The sequence below is a fragment of the Pseudorasbora parva genome, chromosome 12 (assembly GCF_024679245.1).
Source record: "Pseudorasbora parva isolate DD20220531a chromosome 12, ASM2467924v1, whole genome shotgun sequence".
Lineage (NCBI taxonomy): Eukaryota > Metazoa > Chordata > Actinopteri > Cypriniformes > Gobionidae > Pseudorasbora > Pseudorasbora parva.
The window spans coordinates 25,282,968-25,305,063 of record NC_090183.1 but is presented as its reverse complement, the minus strand read 5'-3'; the positions used below and the strand labels follow the sequence as shown (position 1 = coordinate 25,305,063).

The 22,096-nt window shown below is 42.1% G+C and overlaps 1 long non-coding RNA gene across 1 annotated transcript; it reads right to left on the bottom strand.

Moving 5' to 3' along the window:
- Positions 1-19,428: 19,428 nt before the first annotated feature.
- Positions 19,429-21,928, bottom strand: LOC137093573 (uncharacterized). The gene is made up of 3 exons (XR_010908507.1): positions 21,781-21,928; positions 20,972-21,035; positions 19,429-20,848 (listed from the first exon to the last, which is right to left on the bottom strand). It is a non-coding gene; the product is annotated as an uncharacterized lncRNA (long non-coding RNA).
- Between the last annotated feature and the right edge of the window lie 168 nt (positions 21,929-22,096).

Here is a 22,096-nt window from a genome sequence, read left to right as displayed (position 1 = left end):
ACTATAATAAAACATTATCTTCCAAAGGATCCATTCCATAGAGCATTATTTGTTTGTTAGTTCGGTACATTTCACTTTGTATTCTTTGGACACTGTGGTAAATCGATCATATTTCGTTGCAGGGTTTGCAAACAGACTATTACTGCAAGATTCGGACCCGACAGCAAGGCCACATCAAGTGACCATGTTAAATTTTAATACCTAATTTGTGATCAGCGATTTCTGATATGTATTCATAATACAGTCAGACGTTCTTTGTCTCCAATTTGTTTATTGCTGTTCATGCGACAGCAAATCAAGTGACTAAATTATCAACTCAAAAAAACACATCGTATCTCTTAGTAGCATGAAAATAAACGTATATAAAATTGTGATTAAATTATATACAGAAAGCAATCAAGATTGCTCCCTTTATAATCGCTGGAGCTGTCAATCTCAAAGCACAATTTTATCAGACACTGAGTTCTGGACTCTCGCCAAAACTCCCGTTATAATCACTGACGCTGTCTACACTGCACAAAGCATCTCTTATTTACATCATTTTTGAACTGGTAGTTATGATAAAAGTGTAAATGATAAATGATTTGTGAGTGTAACGAAGTTCGTAGATGGGACGAAAGGAGGCAGGAACCGGCGAACGTTCAACAACTTTTATTAAATAAATAAACAAAACGGAAGTAATGTGGGCAGCCCCTCACGGACCACTGCCCGCACACACATAACAAAATGTAAACAAAACTCAACATAAGGTCCAGGCCTGGTCCTCTCTCATCCTTAACTGGTGTTGCTCGTCCTTATATGCCTCCGAGCTCCCTCATGAGAGGACTCGCTCCTCCAATTCTCTCGCTCGTTCACCTCGCCACAGTGAGGATGCAGAAATCGAGATGCATTGATGAGATCACTGCATTCATGCACAGGTGCACTCAGGGCATGTCCGAATCTACTTTTGCTAGTTTACTGAAGTAATGTACTTTAGGGAGGTGCAAACAGAATAAGCAGCTGCATACCTCTCCTCGGTCTCAGCTCTTCCAACCACCTCACCAAACTCCATCTTCATAGGTACCTTGATATACATAATCATATCCTATATTTAGTCACTGTGGGGCAGTGCCGTTTCTAGGCATAGGCAAACTAGGCGGTCGCCTAGGGCGCCAACAGCTGGGGGGCGCCAGTGAGCCCCCGCCCCAACAAGATTCTTTAGTTATTTCATATATATTTTTTGTTATTTCAAGGCATTATGATTAGTTGCGATTATTGGAGTGAAGTCGCCATGGTGATATTGGCGCTGCTGTAATAAAATTAGATCATGTAGAGGGCGGCAGGAAACGTTGTCATCCGTGGCGTTGTAACGCTTGTGTCCGAGTGAAAAATGCTCACTTAATGTAACTGGACTGGATGCAAACACGGAGGCGATTAACATCAAACAGATCGCACTTTATTCCCCGCTGAACTCTCATCACAAACTCCCTTTCCGTCCACAGCATTACTTAATAAAACAAAATAACTGACTGTTAGCAACAGAAAACAGAAAATAATCCCCACACATTGGAGCTCAATACTCAACATACACACACACACACATACACAAAATGCAGACTTCGTTTGCAGGGAGCGCGCGCAACTCTTAAAGGGGCCACACTATATTTCTAGTCGTTACAGCGTTCTTTAGTTTCATCATCATGAAAAGGTCAAAGCCATCAGGGGCTCAGTATCGTAAAAAGAAAAATGAGGAAATATAAAAAAGAAAGCAAAATATACAGGTATGTTGGTCTACGTATTGGTTACTTGTTCTCTACTAAGCTGGTCTCTCTATTATAACGTTGAGCAAAACATTACACTGAATATTAGTACTGGACGGACCACACGCATGCTCATTTATTTTAGGTGCAGAACATTATAGCAGTTAATTTGAATTAAAAAAAAAACATTACATCAGAGATAGCTGTTTAGTGTAAATTGATCAAGTAGGCTAATAGGCCTATGTCATAACCATAGGCGTCACTTGGCCCTTTTTTATGAATTTTTATGTCTCAGCCCCCCTAAAAATATAGGGGGGGAGCAACATGAATCTTGCCTAGGGTGCCAGAAAGGCTAGAAACGGCCCTGCTGTGGGGGGTAAATGACAGCTCGGGTGGAAGCTGCTTCATCGAGCCCCTCATCAGTGGACATCAGACAAATAAGTTTAACCTCATATATTTCAAGATTATATGGCCAAAAGTCAATGAGTCAATGGGCTCTATCTTTGCACCCGCGCAAAGCGCGCTTTTCCCTCCACAGAAGCACGTCGCTAAACTAGTGAATGAACTTGCGCTCCCTTGGCGGTTCAGCGCAAAAAAGGAGGCGTGTTCCGGCGCAAACAATCCCTGGTGCTATTTTGCTGTTCCATTAAACAATTGCACCACTGACCAGAAAAAACCTAGTCTAAAGTCAGTGGCGCGTTGCGCGTTGTTCATTATGCTATTTTAAGGGCGCATGCTTGACCATAATATATAGCGTGCACAATGCGCATACACTTTACTCATGTAATCTACACAGATGCAACAGTTATTTTTGCAAATCATAAATTGTTACACTAAAAAAATATTAACACATTGTGGTGTGCCACAAAGATGTGAAAATATAGGCATAAATCTAGCTTACAAATTATTTAGGCTAATTGTAGTAATTAAGGATCAGACCTGTTTGCCCAATAGTGGCAAGACATATATGTATATAAGGACATCTGACAAATTGGTTTGTCCATTAAGAACCAGGAAAAAAATCAACTGAAAAACTGAAAAAACTGTTTAACCGATGCCTGTTTAACCGATGCCTGTTTAACCGACGCTATTTTGGGTGGGTTTCTCCCATCCCTATACAACACAACTTCTCTGTCTTTCACTGCTCTTACAAGAACATCAGTCTCCTCGGCTGTGAACAGCTCCTGGCGTGCGCCTGGTAAATATGCCATAATAATAGCAATCCATAATGGAACTTGCGCACCTGCTTTTAAAGGGAATGTTGGATGACGCTCTGATTGGTTTATTCACGTTACGCCCAAACCACACCTGTGAATAATGAAGCTAATTCAGACCAACCCATTTTAGATTTGAGCCGGGCACAAGAGCCATTTATCCCTCCGGGAAAATAGCAACAGCGCCAAGACCCGCCCACAAAGTTACTTGCGCTCCGCGCTTTGACACTTGCGTTTCAGATCGTTAAAATAGGGCCCAATAGGTGTGTTTACATGAAGCACTGTAATCGGTTTAAAAGTCAAATCCGAATGAAAATGCTCCATATAAACACCTCAATCGGAATAAAAATGCTCAAACCGAATGACATTGTAATCGGTTTGAGAGAGGTGGGATAAACCTTTTCATGAACCGATCAAACAAAAAAAAATCACCATGTAAACGACCTGACCCAGTTACTTTTGAGTGTGCGTCCTTATATGACGTGATACACAGCGCTCCACCACTGACTGCGCGCCGCACTCACACACAGGGTATAATGCTGACAAGAGAGGAAAGTTAATTTTTAGGGGTAACGTTAAACTTTTTATTAAGTTATATATAAGTTATGAAGATAATGTTGGCATAATGACACAGACATAGCCTGGCTAGACCCTCTCATCTTGACAGCGTTTGTCCCAGGCACTTTTTACTTCAACTGCGCCTGACAGAAGAATTCATTTTTTCTGAGATGATTATTAGACTTTACAAAAAATAAATAGCTTTTATAAAACCGTATAAGTCCTGGTGGTCGTTGAGAGTGGATATTGCATCCGTGAACACATTCCAGCTGCAGGAGAGGAAGCGTCGACATTTCTGATGGAAGCGGTTCGCACACCGGACTGAAGCTCAGCACCGTGTCGCAGGATCTCACGTCGGACAAGCACATTATATACGCGCGAGCTCAATTCTGAATGACTTCTGACAGAAGAGCTGCACGGTGGGTGTATTTTGTAGCACAGGGTCAAATCAGTATATTGATCAGATTTTATCAATTTATATGAAATGTAAATTTAATATAAAGTCTTGAAATGACGCTCGTGGCATGGCAGGATTTTGAACAACTTTCTGAGTTGCCGCAGACAGGCACCGAATGCTGCCGCCGGTGTGCTTACACTCATTGAAAACAATATGTTTGAATTTTAGAGACGTGGCGCGTGTGCGACCCCCTTGATGCGGCAGACAAACTGCATGTCACAGAATGATTGCGATTGAAAGTCAGCACATGTAAACACCAGATTGGTTTAGATAACGTATCATGTAAACAGTCCACTAAATCTTTCAATCCGAATTATTTTAATCGGAATGAAAAAAAAGTCTCCATGTAAACGTGGCTAATGAGTCTCATCTCCCATTCCCTTTAAAATCCATTTGCGCTTCCACCATTAGGGATTCACTGTTTACATGGCGGAATTTGTGAGCGGAAAAACTGAACGCTTCTCCAGAGAGGAATCATGTTTTTTTTAACTATATTTAAACATGTTTTTTTTGCTGCTACGCATCCCTGTGTGTTTAACAAGTAGAGTGTATGCACATTGTGCACCCATCTATAGCATATTAATAACACGCTCTTTAAGTAACACAAAAAATACTGTGATTTTGACTTTTTTTCCAGGCTTTTTAGTCTGGCACAGTCGTTTACAGTTCCTTAAAATAGCAACGCGCCAGCAATGCGCCTGAACACACCTCTTTTTCAGACCACCATGCCTATGGGTGAACAGATGGACACAAGTGCATTTGCTATTTAATCAACACAGCACGTACTGGACACGAAAATGATTACTGCGTCAGGCTGAAACTAGCAAAAAACACTTGCGTCATGCCTGCCGACGTCACATTGGACCAGGGGCTATAATGCTCATCGCTGCAAAATTTCATGCAGTGGGTGTAGAGACAAATATAATCAACACTTTCCACTATTAGTTATTCTCAACAGCTGTTACAGAAAAAAACATAGCAAAGGATTTTGAGAAAGTTCCACATTTAATACTTATTTCATAACAAAGATGTTAGCCAATTGTAGCAGTGGCCGTTTATATTTAAGTCTGACAGTAGACACGCCCCTTTTAGCAGAGGATTCAAATCAGAGGGCTAAAATATATATATATATATATATATATATATATATATATATATATATATATATATATATATATATATATATATATATAGTTATATAGTATATATATATATATATATATATATATATATATATATATATATATATATATATATATATATACATTTTTAGTTTAGGTAAAACTAAAAAGGAATGCTACTACAATTTAAAATGTACAATTGGGCCAATAACATGGGTTGGTAAACTAATTTATTTTCAATTGTTTTATTGAATTATTTCTCATTGAGCCAATGTTAACAGACTATTGCTACAATTGATAAAAGTACATTTACCGAATTTCACTTGGGCCAATTGAAAATTTTAGATGTTACCAGTCACAAGAAAATTTTGAGTTGGGAAGATTATACATTTTTTACAGTGAAGTTATTAGGCCTATATTACATCTTATAAAGATCTCTTCAATATTGTTAAAAAAAGATCTTGTCAATATTGCTTCAAAATAATCATAAAAAGTAATTGCTAATTATATATTTAGCCATTGACCCCGAGCAATCAGCCTAAAATAAAGACGGCAAAGGTGTGGTCACATTAACAAAATTCTGCAGGCAAAAAAAAATCCACTTTCAATAGTTTAGCCTTTTTTTGTCAGCCGAACCTCCTTTAACATATAAAATATTATTTTTTAGTAGCCCCTGAGTTAATATTTCATTAATTGAACACCCTATTTACATGTAGGTTTCTCTGATGTCGGTTATTGGTATTTTGACATGCAGTAAACAAATAACGCTTTAGATTACAGCCGGAAAGTACTTTGTAAGTAAAATTCATTTACAGTGTAACTTTCAGTATTTAAAGTGTAACTATAAAGTACATAGGTACACGGGAATAAACGGGTAACTATCATGAAAATAAACAAATGATTTATCCACTAAGAATTTTTTAATTAAGGGCTAATTATCTGTGTGTGTGTGTGTGTGTGTGTGTGTGTGTGTGTGTGTGTGTGTGTGTGTGTGTGTGTGTGTGTGTGTGTGTGTGTGTGTGTGTGTGTGTGTGTTATACACATGGGTTCACGTAAATTCCACAATTAAGCACAATTCATTTTTACGTCAAAATCAAATAGGCTAAAAAATATATAAGGGGACTTGTGTTGTCATAACGCTTCTGCTCAGAGCCCATGTCACAATAAAGCAGATGGACATAAGACGCAACATGATCTGTGCGCAACATCCCTCTACAAGTCTCTTATTTCAACGACTATATGAGAAACAACACTGCAGGCTAAGTCATAAAATCCATGCCATACCATGTGACAAATAATATCTAACTTTTATTAAGAAAAGGAAGCCAAGGCCTCTCGCCCTTTATTGATTTTCTACAGACTTCGGTGTGCACCCACAGCTAAGCAATCAAGCCACCGAGGAGAGCATCTCACAGAGTGGGACAGACACTATTAGACTGCCCTCCAACCATCAATATAAGGAGCAAGACTTCCACTCTGAGGTGAGCAGGTGTCAAGACCTAGACAAGACAAATTTGAGGATACATCTGTAACAAGTTTCCGGGGGGTGGGAGGCGTGATCGCAGGAGCGAGTGTGGGAATATCACACTTAGCAAACGCTATAACACAGATCTTATTTTAACACACTCACCTCCCGTACACCTAAAAAAAAAAACTAGAATTATTCCTCACATCACAAAAGGTGAGGTGTGTTCAGTGACGGACTCCTTTTGTAAATGTGGACTATTAGAAAAAATCCTTTAAACACATTTTTTTTCATAATATTTATGTCCAATAGTGTGTTTATTTATTTTTTTGTCACTGAAAGATAGTCTTTCTGAACCAAAAAATTTAATTTATACGACATCTTAACGGAAAAAAAAAATTTTTAAATAAAAAATAAGTCATAAAAATAAAACCTATAAACTCTTCTCAAATTATATGTACTTGTATTTTTTTCTGAACTGACTTTTTTTTTGTAGCGAATTACTATATAAATGGAGAAATCTGTAGACAGTAATCCTCTTATTTTATAATGAACCTTTTATTTTTTAAAACTACTGTAAAAGAAAATCGTATCTGTATAAGTGAATGTGCCTATAATAATTCTGAACTAAATAACTGTTGTTTTTTTTGTTGTTGTTTTTTTCATTTCCAGCCTTCATGATGAACAATTATATATTAATTTTAAATTATTAAATACAAAATTACTAATAGTTATTATAATTAGTGTGGTTTGGAATTGGTAAAATATGCCTGGATAAAAATATATCAGAAAATCATGTGCCTAATAATCCTGCACGCAGTGTATGTTTTCAACACTGATATTAATGAGAAAAGTTTCTTTAAATCAACATATTAGAAGGATTTACGAAGAATAATGTGACACTGAAGATTGAGTGTTTTGAGTGAGTGTTGAGTGTTGAAGTTTTGGCTGATGAAAATTCAAATTTCAAATAAATGAATTATTTGTGCAAATATTATAATGCAACAATATTTATATATTATAATATAGACATATTTAAATGTACAAAAAACAGGCTCATGTGCCTGTGTTCAGGATGACAGAGACAAAACAGACGCCTCATAATGTTATACAGACAACATATTGCTGGACAACCCAGCAGTGTAATATGAACTCTATTACTATGAGCTGCCTGGCAGCGAGGAGAGACAGCAGCTCCTCCACTGGCCGAGAGATGACTGCCTGAAAGATATATACCTCCACTCATCAATAAAGACCCAGCACAGACAAGTACTTACTCTCAGCCTAAGTAACTCGCAGAAAAGTTTAGATTCATAGCCCTGTACAACATCAATAAGCTCCAATCAAACATGCACACAGACTATTTTTCATTACTTCATTCATGCAATTTGTGACTCATTCTTGTCATTTTCATGCCATATCGAAGGTCTACATTTAGTTTTAATACTGCCATCAGTTTTAGTTATATTCTCATGGCCAGGTTTACAAAACATATACTCTGATCACTGATGTGCTCTGATTTGCACCACATATTACACAATGTTTCATTTGCTCTGTGTCAGTCCTTAAATGAACAAAAGGTACCATTACTCCCAGCTGCTGATTCATAGATTGAAATGGACAGCGCTGAAATGAAATCTGTTCATTAAACACGGACAGGCTGCAACCACTCTACCTGAGCCTTCCAATTAAGATAATGCTTTGAGCATCCTAAGTTCCTCAATGGACTGTAAAGTCAAGAACATATATATTGCAACCTAATTACAAACGTTTTTGAGATAGGTGATGTCAATTTTTGTTCAAGATTTGTAGAGACAAAAAAAACTGTTCAGTGATAGTGTGAGAAAAAAAAAATCATACTTTGCACACTGTCACTTGGTTTATTCATTCCCATGACATTAAATTATGTACTTTGCAAAAAATTACGTTTGAAACATTTTTGGAACAAAATGTCTTGCTAAGGCCAGCTTCATAATTGTTGTCTGAATGTACAGTACATACCATTAAATAATACCATCACACATTTAATAATATAAAATATTTATTTAAAAAAAAATTAAGCCTATAATAATGTTTTTAAAAAAAGGATAATACTGTCATGGGAATATGTGTATATGTAAGATTATTTTAATGAACACCAAGAATTCCCAAACAGGCTGCGCTACACTTAAACATTGCAGGAACTAAGGGCTTATATACGCAAGATGGTAACCAACAGAGAACAGGGAACAGGTGTGAAACTAATTACAAGCCATGCTAACAAACAAGAACTCAGGCAAAGACAGCGGCTGAATCCGAAATCGCTCTCTATACCCTCAAATCAGGCACTATTTGAAAGGACAGCCATTTGTAGTAGTGTCCAAAACCATAATGGACGTTATTGAATGCATTCATTCAATCTCGCATTGCACTGCGAAAACGTCCCTGGTTACGACTGTAACCTTAGTTCCCTGAGAACAGGGAACGAGACGCTGCGTCAGCTGACGCTATGGGGAACGCCTCCAGCGTGACCGGTGTCTGAAACGTTTATCCAATCACATCAGTCCTACTGACCGGCGACAGCCTCTGACGTCATAGACGTGCGACCAGGAAGTATAAAAGGGCGCCTTGCAAACACAACCGCATTCAATTCGTCTGAAGGGACTGTTTACAGGCAGGCAGGCCCCGAGGTATGGCAAAAGTGACGCAGCGTCTCGTTCCCTGTTCTCAGGGAACTAAGGTTACAGTCGTAACCAGGGACGTTCCCTTTCGAAAGGGAACTCGAGCTGCGTCAGCTGACGCTATGGGGAACGATATACCCACGCCGCCATGCCGAGGGGAGTGCATGCCTACTGGCAGTGACCACTGTCAGGACAAGCAAATTCAACTGAAATGCCTGAACCACTCCCCCTCTGGTCACATTAGGCTGTCAGTGACAGCATTCCCTACGGTCATAGCCCGAGCTGTGGCCTTGGGGCACCTTTATGTACCCTACCCTGGCCGCTCAAAGGCCTGGAACCAACCTGTTCGACAGAAGGGGTTCCTTTAAGGGAATGTGGCTAGGGGACCCGAGGGCGCCCCAGCCAGTCACTATTCGGGAAGAACTTCACCGAATGCCACCAGGGAGGCTTGACCTGGCGTCACTATGCGGGACGCTTCCGTCTGCCAGCCCAGTCTGCTAACAACAGAGCCTCTGGAAACTCGCCTCTGGAGAGGCATCAAGCTGAGGGACTGCGAACTGGCAGTGTCCGCCTCAGGCCGGAACTCAGAGACGGGCTATCCTGGAGAACAGCGCTCAGCGTAATGCTTTCCCACCCTTGCTAGCGAGGGGAGTCAGCTGCTCAATCCTAGGATCTACCGAGCACATACATTACAGGGGTGCTCAGGAGGCCTGAGAAGGCCTACAGGCTGATCTCACAGGGAGGCCCCGAGGGGCCTACGACCAACTGACCAGGCCCAAGCGGCCGTAAGCTCACAGACAACCCTCCTAAGAGGGGAGCTCTTAAGCCTGCCTGGTAGGTACCATGCTGTAGGCAACCTATGCAGGTCCCTGTCCTGTAAGGACCGCATAGCAGCAGTGTAAACTCGTCGTGCTAGAGTATGCACCTGCCATCAGGTGCTGCCGGCTAGAACCGAAGCCTGACGGCAGGAACCACTAGCTGTCAGCTTGAGTTCCAGTTCTGTGTCTCCTTCCAAGGAACTCGTTCCCCCAGGGAGGCCCCGCAGGGCCTACTACCTGCCAGGCTACTCGTAGCCGGCACTTCGGCCGGGGAATGACCTCAGGGCGGCCTGGTGAGGCCTGCTACCTGATAGCAGATCATGCTAACCGCCCCGGCTAGCAACCATGCTCCCTGCTCACCTTCCGGGGAGGCCTAGCGAGGCCTAACCCCTGTCACCCAGAGGCCGAGGCCCTGGGCCCCCCCCTCAGGGGAAACCCGATGAGGCCTGCTGCAACCCAGCAGGCCCTCCGGGAGGCCTGGTGAGGCCTGCTACCTGCCATCTGGTGACTGGAGCCCGGGAGCTGTTATCCAGCGCTGGTTCCCTGGAGTACCCCCTCAGGGGAAGCCAGATGAGGCCTGCTGCATCCCAGCAGGCCCTCAGGGAGGCCCCGCGAGGCCTACTACCTATCATCCAGTGACTGAAGCCCAGGAACGACCCCTTGGGGGAAGCCAGACGAGGCTTACTGTTACCACAGCAGGCCCTCAGGGAGGCCTGGTGAGGCCTACTACCTGCCGTCTCGCACCTGAAGCACGGGAATACCCTCTCAAGGGAGGCCCGGCAAGGCCTGCTGCACCCCAGCAGGCCCTCAGGGAGGCCTAGGGAGGCCTACTAACTGGGCTTGTAGCCATGCCAGCGATGAATACTCGCTGGCAGGTCGGATGAATGCTGGCCGCTCCATGTCGGGCTAACCATGGCTGTCTGCTTGGCTGACGAAGCCTGTTGACGAGACAATACTGTTTGTGACAACAAAAGGGAGATTTTTTTTTTTTTTTTTTTACCATCCCGCACACGGGCCCCGATGTCGTCACTCCAACTAGAAGGCCCGTCGAGGCCTCCTGTTCAGAGACTACTGCCTGGACTGTCCGGGCTGGCTGCTCACAGCTCACAGCTGGCTTCATTCGGAGGCTCACGGGGTCCTCCCTGCGAAGCCCAGTCCTCCGGCAGAACCTACAACACAGACCTAATTGCATCGCCAGAGCGGTGTACTCAACACATTGCTCTTACAACCCCTTTAAGTAAGGGGAGTTCATTCCTTACCACACCAGCCCCGGGGAGACCGCTGCTATTTCCAGCAACCCGCAGTTTCCTCCAAGGCGTCGCCGTGGTGATGCTTGGCTTCCCAGGGGAGCATCCAACGCTGGGCCCTCAAGAGGCACACAGGTTGTGCGTGTCGCTCACCCCGAGCCCTACGAAAGGTGGAGCAAAAAAACACAGGGCAAATTATTGCAATATGCGAATAATGGTTACCACAGTCCCACATCCCTTGGATGGGGTAAAAGTATTTGGCCCAGATGACCCACAAACCTTACTTACCGCCTTACAGGCTAGGTTGCAAAACTATAATGCTCTCACCTTTTCCCATCTGTATTACCGCACCCCCGAGCGAAGACCCGGGGGCGGGCCCTGGCCAGGCGACTCTCACATGAGAGGGGGCTGAATAGGGGTTTTTATCATCCTGTAAAAACACAGCCTAAGCTATCTGCCTGTATACCAGTCTCTGCTAAGGCTTTCCACCATAGCAACTTAACATCCCAAGCCCATATCTCGAGGGTTGGGTACACATATCTTCGTTCGTGTGTTAGCCTACTCACCCTCGCGCTTACTTACGTCCGCAGGGGTTAATGCTACAACACTTGCCCTCCGGTGGCCCGGAGCTTTTAGCCGAACCGCTAGGGACACCCACTCTCGCTTAGTTTCCCTCTTGAAACATATTTCCGCGAAAATGAGCGGTAACCGCTCTCAACGCACTGAGAGAACACACCAAGTAACATGTTTACTTTACTGGCTTAACGTGACGGCTACTCTCCACTAGCGAGGCTAGCTCTCACCAGCCGTCTCACGGCTTCCTTAAATAAATCGTTCCGGCCACCAAACGGGGACACCGTACAACACACCCTCGGCGGGGAGCACACAGCATTTTAAGAACATAAAACGTCCCTCATACTGAGGCTTACCCGCTGTCCACCGGCGCGTGATGACATCCGTGCACAGGCATATACTCACAGTATCCATTGCGCGGACCCCGAGGGTTGTTTCCCGATGAGGCGTCCAACGCTGAATCTTCCTCCTCATGCCCACTCAGGGAAGCGGTCGAGTTTACTCAGACGACTCCTTTCACACAAGGAAAACGCCACTTTTCCGCTTCTAGTGCTTATGATAACTTCTCTATAAGCTCATAAACGAACGCACCCCAAACCTGACGGGGGCGCCTGCTCACCAGACCAGACGGGCCGTCAGAGTCTCACGTCCGCTCATCATTGGCCCCGCCCGGCCTGATGTCAAGCGCCAAGGAAAAGGGTGGAAGGAAGGGCTCACCTACTACCTCCGCTTCGCCCTCGTAGGCGGAGTTTCCCCCCGCCTACGCTGGTTCCGGTCTTCGGCACCGGCACCCTTCCTCCAGTTCCGGGTGTCCCGCCTCTTTTGCGCCCTACTCCGCCATGGAGGGGGCGCCCGAGAGGCCACGCTCGCTCGTTGGTCTTGTCTCCGGTCCTCAGACCGTGACGTACCAGGGACACCCGCCTGCCTGGGCGCGGCCCCGGACCTCAGTGGGATGCAGGTTTTAAAAGCCGCTGAGCGCGCCTTCGCCTCTCTAAACCTTCCCACCACCGCCTCGACGGAGGTGCCGAAGAGCTCAGAGGGCGAAACCGGGGCATCGAGGAGAAAGGACCTCTCTTTCCCCCCGATGTCCGCAAGGTTCAGCCACAGATGTCTCTCCGTGGCCACCATAGCCGCCATCGACCGTCCGATGGCGACTGCTGTTTGCTTGGTGGCCCGGAGAGCTAAATCTGTGGTGCGGCGGAGCTCAGCCATCGCCTCAGGGGGTAGGCCACCCTGGCGTTCCCCCTGATCGAGGTCCCTCAGCAGGTCGGCTTGGTAAGCCTGCAACACCGCCATGGTGTGCAGCGCCGCCGCCGCCTGACCTGCTGACGTGTACGCCCTGCCGTTTAACCGTGAGGTCGTTCTCAACGGCTTAGACGGCAGGGTGGGAGTTCTCAACGTCGATGCCCGGCCGGATGCGAGATAGTTCGCAAACGTCTCATCAACCGGCGGCATCGACACGTACCCCGCCTCGGCCACTCCCTCCACATCAGCGAAATTCGCCCGCTGATGGCGGAATAAGCGAGCCGAGAACGGGGTTCTCCATGCCCCCGCGATCTGCTCGTGGAGATCGGGGAGGAATGGAAGGCTCCCAAGAGCCGGGGGGTTATGGCCGGAGAGAAACCGATCGTCCAGGCGATTTGGACGAGCGGCTTCTCCCCTAGCGCGCCGCCACGGCAACTGTAGCCGCCCGGCAGCCCGCTCCATAACCTCCAACAGCTCCCCGTACACGGGGCAGGATGGCTGGGAGGGTTCGGCCTCGGCCGCTTCACCACCCTCCACTTCCATCCCTTGCTGATGCGGGAGCTCCTCGGCCGACGATAAGGAGGAGTTATCACCCAACTCCTCCTCCGGCGGCCGCCCCTCGTGATCTGGCCCTTCGCTGAGCACAACCTCCGTCTCTAGACGGCGGGCCAGATCCAGCTGGGAGCCCCAGGACATAAGTCGCCGCTCGGCCTCGGCCGAAGCGGGACCACTCCCAGCCGCTGGACCCTCTTCCCTCGAGAAGAGGGCCAGACGAGAGCGGAGCGTCTTCAGTGACAGACGCTCACAGTTCGCACAGGAGGCACTCTCCTCCAGCACCTCCCGTGCGTGCTCCTCACCCAGGCAGAACACGCAGAGTGTGTGTGTGTCCTCAGGTGTGAGGAACCTGGGACACGGGTCTGCACACTTTCTGAAGCCGTGCTTTGACTTGTGCGTGCGCTTAGACATGATGCTTTTTTCCTCTCGAATCAGACAAACAGTCCCTGAAGACGAATTGGATGCGGTTGTGTTTGCAAGGCGCCCTTTTATACTTCCTGGTCGCACGTCTATGACGTCAGAGGCTGTCGCCGGTCAGTAGGACTGATGTGATTGGATAAACGTTTCAGACACCGGTCACGCTGGAGGCGTTCCCCATAGCGTCAGCTGACGCAGCTCGAGTTCCCTTTCGAAAGGGAACAAGTGTACAGCCGAGATACACACAGTGGCTGTCCGAATTTACTCAGTTGTTTTCATTTACTTATTCAGGTGAACTATAATAGTAGACTAATGTAGGGAACAGTGAATGAGGGTTTAGAGGACGATTTCAAATTCAGCCAGTGACAAAGCCTGCATCCAAAATTGCCCGATCTCACGAAAAAGCGTATTCCACGAGTGTCCAATCTCGTGGAATGTATATGCCAAAATGGGTTTTGGCATGCATATGGTATGCGGCTTTTCGCATGCATGATACGCACTTTATTGATACCCACCCCACCACCCCCAACCTACCCAAGAGCGTATCATATGCACGCCATAAAGTGATAAACGGCGCGATAAACGGCGTAGCATATGCATGCCAAAACCCATTTTAGCGCATACATTCCACAGGATTGCACACTCGTACTATTGATATGCATTGTGTTGATAGATATACAAAAGACATGTATCCGAATTCAAAGTACTCATAAAAGAGTACGCAAAAAGTGTCCAGGTGACCTACTTTTTCCGGCAAGATTCTGAATTGTGCATACGATGGACACTTTACTATCCCATGAGGCCACAGGAAAGGATTTATGAATGGCAGTGACACGACATAAATAAAGCGTATAAAATATACACTTTATTTTTAATATTTGTGTAAAATAAAGTGACATAAATAAATACATACACAGTGTGTGTGGGGGGGGGGGGGCGGTCTTGAGCACTAAATCAGCATATCAGAAGGATTTCTGAAGACCTGAGTAATGGCTGCTAAAAATACAGCTTTGCCATAACAGGCATAAATTGCATTTTAAAATATATTTCATGTAAACAGTTATTTTTAATAAGATTGTATAATTAGCGTATTTCCCCAAAAAAGAGAACACTTCTTTTGAATGACAGTGTACATTCTGCTTGTGTTGAAGCAATGAAGCAATGCCTTAATTCCACAATGTAAAGATGCATTTGGAGGGTTATTTTCTTTAATTACAGCTGGTTCAGATTTAATTAATCTCCCATCCGTGAAACCACGACAATATTATTAAGTTAGCAGAGATCTGCATTCTGTGTTTGTCTGGCAGTAATGAGTTTGGTGATGCCAAAAAAATGCCCTCCTATCACATGCTGTGAAGAAGACCCAAAATTTCAAGGAAGAGAAAGAGAGGTGGAAGAATAAGACCATCACACCATCCAGATCAGATTTTTTACTAAGGCAGAATCAGAAACTTGCTTTCTCTGTCATATCTCAGAGGAAGTACAGGAGGATATAACATGAGTCACCCTTACACCTGTCACTCCACGCAATCAAAGCTCCCATTACAGTGTGTGCCAAAGTGGCTAAATGAATCTTCTACTTTGATTAATAGCATCAATAAACACTGGTGTCTCTTCCATCCAGGCTGAATAAGACGGCAGAAAATTCAGATTCAGGATTCAGCCTTCCCCTCATTTTAATAATATTACCAGCAACCCAAAATTATTTAATGCATTCATGAGCATGGAGGTGATATTTGGAGCTGGCTTGACCACGCATGTCCTAATACATGGAAGTGAGGCTCTCAGGATGAGGAAAACATCGCCTGGTAGGAGATAATTAGCTCTCATGGCTTGACAAATGGGCTGATACCTATGTGCATACATGGCTAAGATGGCTGTATATGGTGTCTTCATTAATAGGCTTGGTGTGGCGTCTCCCTTTGTAATATAAATATTTATCGGTCCACCTCCTGAGCAGAGACAAGCTATCATACCCGACAGAACACACATATACTAATTACACCCCAAGCAGAAGGAAAAACTGAGCATGGTTTTATACACGGATGAGGGGAAACTAGGGCACCTGAAGGGAAATCTAAAGAGAAATGTTATTTATGTGTATTTTCCTTTCATTTCTAGAGTGGATAGATTTTCCTTTTGTACATAAACAACAGAGGAAAAGACAACATTTATATTTACATGTGCATCAGTACGCCATGCTTTAAGAGTGCCAGTAAGGCCTACATGGTTTCATTTGTAAGATTTAAACAGAAAAAAAATGGTATTGGTAAATGGTAAACTTGAAAATGTCTTTATAAGGTTACAAGATATAATGGTTTACACTCAACTAAAGGATTATTAGGAACGCCTGTTTAATTTCTCATTAATGCAGTTATCTAATCAACCAATCACATGACAGTTGCTTCAATGAATTTAGGGGTGTGGTCCTGGTCAAGACAATCTCCTGAACTCCAAACTGAATGTCAGAATGGGAAAGAAAGGTGATTTAAGCCATTTTGAGCGTGGCATGGTTGTTGGTGCCAAACGGGCCGGTCTGAGTATTTCACAATCTGTTCAGTTACTGGGATTTTCACAACCATTTCTAGGGCTTACAAAGAATGGTGTGAAAAGGGAAAAACATCCAGTACATGGGCAGTCCTGTGGACGAAAATGCCTTGTTGATGCTAGAGGTCAGAGGAGAATGGGCCGACTGATTCAAACTGATAGAAGAGCAACTTTGACTGAAATAACCCCTCGTTACAACCGAGGTATGCAGCAAAGCATTTGTGAAGCCACAACTTACCTTGAGTTGGATGGGCTACAACAGCAGAAGACCCACCGGGAATAGGAAACAAATAGGAAAAAGAGGCTACAATTTGTAAAAAAATTGGCCTGGTCTGATGAGTCTCAATTTCTGTTGAGACATTCAGATGATAGAGTCAGAATTTGGTGTAAACAGAATGAGAACATGGATCCATCATGCTTTGTTACAACTGTGCAGGCCAGTGGTGGTGGTGTAATGGTGTGGGGGATGTTTTCTTGGCACACTTTAGGCCCATTAGTGCCAACTGGCCCTCGTTTAAATGCCACGGCCTACCTGAGCATTGTTTCGAACCATTTCTATCCCTTTATGACCAGCATGTACCCATCCTCTGATGGCTACTTCCAGCAGGATAATGCACCATGTCAGAAAGCTCGAATCATTTCAAATTGGTTTCTTGAACATGACAATGAGCATCTTTGGGATGTGGTGGAACGGGAGCTTCGTGCCCTGGATGTGCATCCCACAAATCTCCATCAACTGCAAAATGCTATCCCATCAATATGGGCCAACATTTCTAATGAACACTTTAAACCTGAACATTCAAATTAATTAAATAGATTATGTAGTATATACTCAAAGTTTTAGAAAAAGTTCTACTAACTTAATTATTTCAAGTTGATGTAACATGGTCTTCCTTTTGAGTTTTGAGTAATATTTTTTTGATTAAATGGAACATTTTTGTGAATAAGTAAGCATAACTTAAAAGCATAAATTAAATATAACTTAATAGAAATAAGTAATTACATGCCAGGAATTAAATACATAAACTTAAGATTTCAAGTTGTATGAACTCAAAATCATAAATAATTAAAATAGCTCGCTCTAGTCTTGCTTTGATGTGATTGGCCATTCAAGGAGTTCTGTCTGGCAACAAGAGAACTAATTCACTGATTGGAGGACATTTACAATAGGTGGTCCTTTTCGCCTCGTCTAAAGTTCTGTGAAAACTCAAAACTTTGTTATAATAACTAAAAATAATTAAGTTCCCTTAACAGAAAATGGTAAGTCATATTAACAATATTTGAGTTGAGCTAAATGAGCACTTTAATGTAATTGTTATCAAAAGGTACAAGTAGCAGGTAATCCAACTTTTTAAGTTCTGGAAAATGATGACTTTTAAGTTAATCAACTTAGATTGCAACTAAGCAACCGATTGCCTCAATTTTTTTGAGTTCTTGTAACTTATTCGAGTTTACAGTGAATGGCACACACACACACACACACACACACACACACACACAATAATAAAATATATTATTATTATTATTATTATTATTATTATTATTATTCACTTGCAAATTGGTTACTAAGTAGGCTCACAGAAAAAGTTTTTCTGTGATATATTGTACAAAACTGAGGAAAAGAGACCCAGGTTTTGGATTCATTTGAACTAATGTTAACTTCATAATGTTAACACTGATTCAAAGTGATTGTACAATAATGTCAGCACATCTATATAAATGAATAACCTTTTTCAAAAATAAAGAGTGTATGGAGATAAGCATCCTCAGATGCTGCTTATAAAAAAAGTAACATCAAATCTGACTCAAAGCAAGATGTCTCTTGGAGTGTTTCTAAGCGATACAGATTTATACAGGATGCAGGAAAAGTGTGGCTACTGGCTGTGGATCAGAGGTAGATTATTTAGATGGTTTAAAATAATACGGTTTATCAAGGATATTTTTGCTAAAGCTGTATAATCACTCTCTGTTGGCACTGTATATAAGTGCACCATCAGAACAGTAGACCTCATTAGGATGACTGTACACCATAAATACTATAATATTTACAGTAATCCCATTGTAACTGCTTAAGTCGCTTTAGTGCTTTAGATCTTATGGATTTAATGTGATGTTACCCGTTATAATGATTTATTTTTATCAGAATTCATAAACACATTGGAATGGATTGTAGTGGATGTATACAGTATTTGGGTCAAAGATATCACACACACACACATATATATATATATATATATATATATATATATATATATATATATATATATATATATATATATATATATATATATATATATATATATATATATATATACACCAGCCGGATCTCACGAAAAATGCGTATAAATAGTACAATGTTCGTGGAATGTATACGCCAAACCTCATTTTGGCGTGCATATGATACACTGTTTTTCGCGTGCATATGATACGCACTTTATGACATATTATACATAAGAACCTCCCACCACACTACCCTAAACCTACCCAAGAGAGCGTGTCATACACTGTTAGAAAAAATGTGCAAAATTTGTACCTTTTGGGGTACAATGGCTTGTCACTGGGGCAGTACCCTCAAGGGTACACCCGTTGTACCCTTATACATGGGTACAAATCTGTACCCTTGCAGTATGTACCTTTCAAAGGCAAATATGTACCTCTGAAGACAAATTTGTACCTTATAGTGCATGGTACTATAATGTACCTTTAAAAAAGGTACATATTTGTCCTTTTAAGGGTACTGCCCCAGTGACAAGCATTTTGTACCTTGTGATGGCAAATTTGTACTCTATTTTGCACATTAAAAAGGCCAGAATAATTTTAATCACATTTATTAAATTCTCACATTTTCAGAAGAGGTTTCAAGCAATCACAATGTCACAACAGGATACATATATTGCACTTTTTTCAACAGTACATTAATTTATTAACATTAGTTAATTAATTGTAACTTTATACCCTTAACATTTTATCACATATTATTCTCACAGTCATTACAGGATGCTTATATATTAAGCAATTTTACTGTTAGGTTTATACTAACTTCATATAAATAATATTAAGCTTTCAAAATCAGTACATACCATTTTAACCGTAATAACACAAGTAACATTAACAAAGTTATTTCATTTTTTTTAAAAACAGTACTAGATCTCATTTTAAAGGTCCCTTTCTTTGCGATTCCATCTTTCAAACTTTAGTTAGTGTGTAATGTTGCTGTTAGAGCATAAATGATACCTGAAAAATTATAAAGCTCAAAGTTCAATGCCAAGAGAGATATTTTATTTAACAGAAGTTCCCTTTCAAAGCCTACAGCGAACGGCTGGTTTGGACTACACCGCTGCACTTCCTTCAGGAATGACGTCACTAAAACCGTTTGTTGACTAACCCTCCGCCCACAAGAACACAAAATAGGGGGCGTGGTCTCGTTGCTCTCCCACGTGGAGAAGAGCGCGCATTCAGCACATGCATCTCCCCATTAAGGTAAGAGGTGGGACCTTTCCGGGCAAAGTGCGCTAAGCTGCTGTCCAATCACAACACAGGAAGCGCTGGCCCAATCAGAACTCGTTACGCGTTTCTGAAGGAGGGACTTTATAGAACAAGGAAATCATCAGGCCGTTTTTAGGACAGAGAAAACAGCAGTGTGTAGATAATTAAATTGTGTGAAAAATACTGTTTTTTTACGAAACATGAACTCATGTTATATTGCACACTGTAAACATCATCAGAGCTTCGAAAACACACGAAGAACGGGACCTTTAACATTTTCTATTACAGTCTACATGTTCTAAAATGTTTTGAACATCAATAAATCAAAGCAATCTTTTTTCAACAGTAAATTCATTTTAACTTTATACCCTTAAAACATTTAATCACAAACACATTTCACTAAATGCAGTATCTGTAAGAATTTTCTGTAGCTCTAATGGGAGCAAAGACAACGTAGTCTCTTTTAGTACAGGATATTGATTATTCGGGTGACAGTTATTGGAAGGGGCTTGCCACCCACCTCACCAATCTTTGCTATGGCATGCTACAGGAAGGTCAGTGTATTCTTCATGTAGGGTGGATGAGCCATGTTTAAAAGATAGTAGGCACTGAAGGCTGCAATTGTCCCTTCTTCAACTCCTATTTCCCCTGCACACCTCCACTTTGACTGGAAAATGGCTCTCTCCAAGAGGGTTCAAGTCAGTGTCTACCAAATGTATGGTTGGGTATGGCGTATCAGCATCACACTGCAAGGAAAAATAAAGAACGTGTTAAACATCTATCAGTTAAACAATTCAATAACTATCAGAACTTTATAACAGGACATGTATCAGATTATTAAAAAGTGAGTTTAACAAATGGTTCCATACCTCTCAATGCGAATAAGCTCTCAGCTTTCTCAGTGCTTTAAAAGTGCTGCACGAAAGTCAGAATCTGTAATAAAAATAGATAACACACTCCTCAATAATGTAATATTATAAACTTCCTGCTTTCATATTAATTTATACCCTCCCAAAAGTGGTTTCCTTTATTCATTGTAAGTCATAGTTCAGAAATTTTAAAAACAAAACAAAAACACATTAACTGGAAATATCAACAAATGTAACATTAATATAATTTTTTTTACTAACCCTTAAGTGACAGCAGCCTAATAATCCAATAATCTAATAATCCTAATAATTATTTAAAAAAATGGTTTTGAATAAATTCAATGAATCATTAATAAATACGTTTTATAACTGGATGAATCAGTGTTTTTGAAGAATCTTTTGAATGAATGATTTATTGACAAAACATTTCTAACGGTCACTTGATTGCGTAATATGTAAACGATACAACCGTTAATTTCAAAAGGTGGTTTGCTCTATTTTGATCACTATTATTTATATCCTGTGTGGTTTAAAACTTTTCTCTCTGGCTCAGCGAAGCAGCACGAACACAGAGTTGAATGTTTTTGAGTTAAAAAAATTCTTATCTTTTTATGGTTGACTTGAATTAGGGATGTGACAGTGAGGAAATTTTCCCACAGGTTAATGACGTGTGACAACACCAGTAATACCAGTATCACCAGCTGGGCTTTTAAATCACTAAATCTATATAAACTGAAAGTAACATGCACATGGTCGCTTGGGCACATTAATCCGTAATTGCTCAAAACCACTATGTTTTATGTCAATACCTGGTAGTTCTTTTGCAAGCATCTCTTCATCTTTGTAGACTTTGGCCAATGGAGCATTTCTTTGAACAAGCTCAAGCACCTTTGTCACAATACTGGTAAAGCCATCCTTGAATCGCTGGCTTAAACTGACAGATGAAGAACTTCATCACACAACTGAAAATTGACAGAATGAAAAAGTTAATCATTCACATGAACTAAAAATACTTTAAAATCAAATCAGTAATTTTAATATTCTTTGTCTCAAATATTTCTAAGCTTGAATGGACATATTTCATCACCTGAAGGTTTTGAAAATTACAACAATTTTACAAACTGT